Here is a 6,000-nt window from a genome sequence, read left to right as displayed (position 1 = left end):
GCTGCAATGCTTGGTAAGAAATGTACGCATTATCCTGCCCATGTAATTGTAACCCCTCTGTACAGTATGTTCACAAATAAAATAAAATAAATAAAAAAGAAATCTTTCCTCCTTTAAGGTGATTTTCTCACACAATGAAAAGTTCACTCAATACAGATATAAATTACCAAAAGGCATGAGGGTTTCTATCCTCAAGAAGTTCACAATATCTTTAAGAAAAGCCAAAGTACATGAAAAGCTTAATAGAAGAAATTCCCCTCAAAGTACAAGACTAAAAACATAAATTGTTAGTTTATGATAAACTGTGGTCAAAGAAAGAAGGGAAAGGGGTTGATTTTAAATGCTACCTGGAAATAAAATTAGGTAGATGACAGGGTTCAAGCCCCACGAGCTACCAAAAAATAAAAAAATTAGGGAGATGATAGTACTGTACACAGGCTTGGAAAGGCATCTGCCCAGTGGGGAAACTTTTTCAAAGTGACAAAGAGGTAAAAATAAAATCAGTCAGTTTTCACAGGCCTTAATGCAAATAAGAAAAGTCTACACAGTAAGTTCAGACTCAAACAAGGGCTTATGTAAAAAATAACCCAATGAAAATGGTGATTAAGGAGGTTAGTCTTGCAAAGATGGGAATGGTGAAACAGTAATAGGAAAAAAAAAAAAAAGGCAACATGATCATTAACTCCTCTCTACTTCAAACTCCTAAGAAAGGAACAATGACAGATCATGAAATGAAATCAATAAAAAAAATCTTGTATTTAAACTTCCCAGAATCCTAGAGATCTATTTCTTTCTTCAGCTGGCAGAAAGAAACATAAATCCACAGAATTTTAAAAACAGGAGACTTTAGAGATCAAGTTCAACATCCTTGGGTTTTTCCCACACATATGCAAAAAACTAAGAAGAAGCAAAGTTAAACAATCTAAGATCATAACTGACTTCCTTGATGAAAAAAGTAAGGTTTTTCACTTATACCAAGCCTAGGGAAGAGAGAATGGTTGAATTCATCTACATTAGGACTAAATACATGGTTAGAAGAACAATGACATAAGAAAGTATGATGATCCAACAGGGGGCAAGTCCATGCACTCAAGCGCATAGCCAACACCTATATCAATTCTGCATTGCCTTACAATTGATGCATATAGAGCTCTTACAGTTATTATCTATGAATGGACTTAGCATACTACTAAAAACCTATCTATCTAAAAGGGAAGGTGAAGCTTATTTTGCTCCTATTTGGAGATTCTGGTTGATTGGTTGACTGCTTGCTTGCTTCTGTTAAGTTGCTCTTTAGATTGTAAAATTATCCATTGTTTTTAATCATTTATCTATTTTCATTGAGCACTATCTCTAGTCCTCTATATGCTGGCTATGTATTTCTCAAGCATTAATGTATATATACATCATTGAAAGATGTTGCAATACCAAAATGTTATCAATAACCCAAACTCAGAGGAAAAACAAAGACTGTCCTTGGCAATTTACAACCCTAATAACCAATCTCCCTAGACTCACCTGGATGACTTTGCATGCCTAACACTTAAGTGGAGGCCCACCACTTATTTGCAGTGCCTCACTGGCATTTCTCCTTAGCCCATGTCTCCCTGAAGTTGAAACAATACTAGACTTTACATATTCTCTAAAGAAGAATGTATATATAACAAGTGGTATGTGCAATAGAACAGCACACTCAAACCAAGCATTGGTGGCTCATGCCTACAATCTTAACTACTTGGGAGGTCAAGATTGGAAGGATCATAGAGTTAGGCTAGCCTGAGCAGAAAAGTGCAAAAGAGCCTTCTTCAAACCACAGTTGGGCACAGTGGTGCATACCTGTCATTCTAAGCTATGTGAGAGGCTGAGATTGGGAGGATCTCAGTTATAGGCCAGGCCAGCAGAAAAGTGTGAGAGCCAGAAAATCCAAGCTCTGAGACCCAAAAAGGATTGGGGTTGGAAAGCCTCCTCCCAATATACTCTTGGAATGCTGAGAGTTTTCCTGGAAAGGTCTATCAGTGCTGGTTTAACAGGAACTCAGATTCCACCTAAGCCAGCCAAGTGGGAGCCCAAGGGTAGACTTAGGTTTGTACAAATTGTAGGCTGGTTACTGTTTAGCTCTCCTTCACAGAATAAGGTCACCAGGTCACCTAGCACTTGTATACAAAATGTTAAGGTTTGTACCTTCCTTGCACAAGACCAATAAAAACCTTGGTTAATAGAACTTTGGCGGAAAGCTATAGGTCCCTGGGTACCCCAAATCTCAGTTGCATGGTCTTGCTCCCGGTTACGGGGGATTAAAGAACACAGAAGGTGTGACAGAAAAGTCCATGAGACTCCATCTTGTTGGAAGGAAGATAGATGCAGTGGTGTTTCCTACGATCCTAGCAATGTCAGAAAGCCAAAAATAGGCAGATTGAGGTTCAACTATATGCAGTGGTGGCATGGATCATGAATAGAGCATCTGCCCAGCAAGAATGAGACCCTGAGATCAAACCTGGGTACAACTGTAAGATCTGCACAGGGACACCTCCCTCCCTCTTGGCTAAGTTTCTGCCCAGTATTTGTTACCTAGGTAACAGGCAGACCTGGAAGCAGTCACCTTCCCCTCCTGCTAGGTCACATCCTGGGCCACCTCTGGTTACATGCCTCCCATCTAACCTTAGGAGGGTCCCAGACTCTGAGGTCACATCCAGATCCAGTGTGGCCACACCTTTCCCCTTCCTGTCCCTGGCCTAAATAAAACCTGGCCCAGGGATGGTTCTCCCCTTTGCTCTTCAGCCATGCCTCTCCACCATGCACGGTGCGGGCAGCAGTTCAGTTAACAAACTTCTTCTCCTGCCTGAATAGCGCGTGGTGTTCTCTTCATCTGCTACCTAATGAAACCTAGCTATTTAATATACCTTACAATATACCTTACACCAACAAAATAAAAAGAAAGAAAAGCATTCTCTATATTATAGGAGTTGTACTCAAAGTCTACAAAACATTCAGAAAAGACATATGCTCTACATATTCATTTTCATTCACACCTTGTAACTGCATGATAATGTATTGTTAGTTTAAAAACTACAATCCTTTATGTCCTTCATTTAGATAATTTAATGTTTCTTTTCCTAAATTTTACTGACATTGAGTTTTAAATTCCTACACCTAAAATAGCATATATGCTAGTATAAGTCTTTCCTAAGGAAATTCCCCTTTATTATTAATTCTTAAATTATTCAAAGTCACCTACAATATTTAAAAAAAGAAAAAGAAAACGTCTCCAGTTAAGATTTCACCTTTTCCTCAAAGATCATTTCCATTTTATCTGAAATCTGCTCTTCAAATTTTCTTGGAGCCTTTAGTAATGCATTAATGAAAAAAAAGAAAGAACAGAGGAAAGCATTTTTTTTCTTTTCTTCCCTCTTAAAAAGAATATTAACATGAATGGGAAGTTGAGAACTTCAGTATTTGTCATGAGTGTCTAAAATTCAATAAAGCAAAAGTTAAACAATCACACACATACACACACACACACACACACACACAACAACAACAACAACAATAACAACAGGAGCTGGGAAGGTGGCTCAGTGTTAGAGCGCTTGCCTTGCATGCATGAGGCCCTGGGTTCGATTCCCAGCACCACATAAACAGAAAAAAAAAAAAAAAAAAAGCTGGAAGTGGCGCTGTGGCTCAAGTGGTAGAGTGCTAGCCTTGAGCTGAAGAGCTGAGGGACAGTGCCCAGGCCCAGAGTTCAGGCCCTGCAACCGGACCCAAAAAAAAAAATTAATTTAAAAAAATTTAAAAAAACAATAACAACAACAACAACTCAGAAAGAGTCATGATTATACCAATGAAAAAAAATTTTAACAGGCAGAAAGGGGTCTCTTATTTTCTTAATCAGCAGACTGATTCAAGAGATAAAAATAACCACTACTTGGTACAGAATTTGAGAGAAATACATGAAATCAATTACACCAATCCTTTCACAATCCTGGTTGAAATTCAGACTTAAAGACAATTAAAGAAGCCGGGTTCAGGTGACTTATGTCAGTAATCCTAGCTACTCAGGAGGCTGAGATCTGAGGACTGCGGTCAGCCTCGGCAGGAAAGTCCATGAGACTCTTTTCTCTAATTAACCACCAGAAAACTGGAAGTAGTGCTGCGGCTCAATGTGGTAGAGCACTAGCCTTGAGCTGAAGAGCTGAGGGACAGCAACCAGGCCCAGAGTTTAAGCCCAGGACTGACCAGAAAGAAAGATAACTAAAGAATAAAAATAATGAATTTGCCAAGCTTATCACCAATGAACTGCTTAAGGCATGTAATTTAAATCATCAAGCAGAAAATAAAGAGCCATACTTGATGGTACATGTTTGTAATCCTAGATACTCAAGAGGCAGAGATTAGGAAGATCATGCTTTCAGGCCAGTCCAGGTAAAATGTGAGACAGCTACTACCACCAAGTAAGCCAGAAATGGTTATACATACTAGTAATACCAGTTACATGAGAAGTATAGTTAGGAGGATCACAGTCTGAAGCTGGCCCTGAACAAAAATCTAAAAAATAAGTAAATAAAAGGACATTCTCAAGAAGGAAAAAGGAAAGAAGGAGGGAGAGGGATGTTAGTCCTAATAGGGAAAGCCTGAATAGAATAATACACAAAATAAAAAACACAAAGTGCTTAACAGAAAAGAGAAATATCATGCCTACTCTCTCTTCTAGACTCCTTGCCCAAGAACTAAAGAAGAAAAAGCTATGTCATGCCTGTAATCCTAGCTACCCAGGAAGCTGAGATCTGAGAACAGAAGTTCAAAGCCAGCATGGGCAAGAAAGTCCATGAGATTCATATCTCTAGTTAACCACCACAAAGCCAGAAGTGGAGCTGTAGCTCAAGTGGTAGAATTCTAGTATTGAGCAAAAAGCTCAGAGACAGCACCCAAGCCCTGAGTTCAAGCCCCAGGACCACCACCAAAAAAAAAAAAAAAAAAGAAAAGAGAAAGAAAAAGAAAAGAAAAAGCTATAGATCAGATTCAACATACTCCACCTCTTCTAATCATGCTATTCTATTGGCTCTTACCATTCTCTAATTTTCAGTTAAACAACTATAGAGATATTTGAATCTTCAATTATACCATAAAATTTGCAACAACAAGGACTGTCATCTTTTACACAGCTCCAAAATACATATGCTTTGATGCTACACATAAAGTCTTCATAGAAGCTTAATGAATAACCTAATAGAAGCAGCTTTGTTATGTTACATTACTTTAGTGGGATTTTCAGTAGAAGTTACACTTTTAAAAGGGAATTTTCACTGACCTATTTCATGATTCTATCTTGTAGGTCAAAAACCATATAGTACGTTTTATATGTTTCACCTATGACTCCAAAGGAGGGCCTTCCAGATATTGTAAGAGAGTTGCATAGGTCAGGAACTAAATGAATAAACAATAATAGAACATCCAAAGTTAATGGTTAGGATATTCCTAAGACTCGAGATATTTATATACAGTGTTATTTCAGTTAACGGGGCTCATGTCATTTCATGTTTTTGTCAGTGAAAGTAAGGACAAAAGGAGAATACCCAACTCATAGAAAATGGTAAATTCAAAATAATGCTTAAAAATATTGTTCAAAAAGGTAAATTTCACCAAGCACAATGGCTCACATCTGTAATCTAGCTACTTGGGAAGTATAGATGATGAAGATGGAGATTCAAGCCCAGCTCAGGCAAAAGCAGTTATTGGGACTCCATTTCCACAAACAAGCTGTGTCTGTTATCCCAGCTATTATATGAAGAATAATTAGGAGGATCCCAGCCCAAGCCAGCTTAGATGAAAAAATATGAGATGGATGTATGGCTTGGGTGAAAATCCTAATAACTATCCAAAAAAGAAATATTACCCCATTGTTTAGATATAGAAACTGATACTAAGAAGTGGTGTTGCTGGATGTAGTAGTGCACACCTGTTATCTCAGCACATGGGAAATTGAGAAAGACTGAGAATTTGAAG

The 6,000-nt window shown here is 38.1% G+C and overlaps 1 protein-coding gene across 5 annotated transcripts in view; it reads right to left on the bottom strand.

The window, feature by feature from the left end:
* Rps6kc1 (ribosomal protein S6 kinase, 52kDa, polypeptide 1) overlaps positions 1 to 6,000 on the bottom strand; it is a 152,540-nt gene that overhangs the window by 64,391 nt on the left and 82,149 nt on the right. The window lies entirely within an intron of this gene.

This window comes from Dipodomys ordii, unplaced genomic scaffold (assembly GCF_000151885.1).
Source record: "Dipodomys ordii isolate 6190 unplaced genomic scaffold, Dord_2.0 Scaffold26, whole genome shotgun sequence".
NCBI lineage: Eukaryota > Metazoa > Chordata > Mammalia > Rodentia > Heteromyidae > Dipodomys > Dipodomys ordii.
The sequence above is the reverse complement of the archived record's forward strand: the minus strand, read 5'-3'. Positions and strand labels throughout refer to the sequence as shown.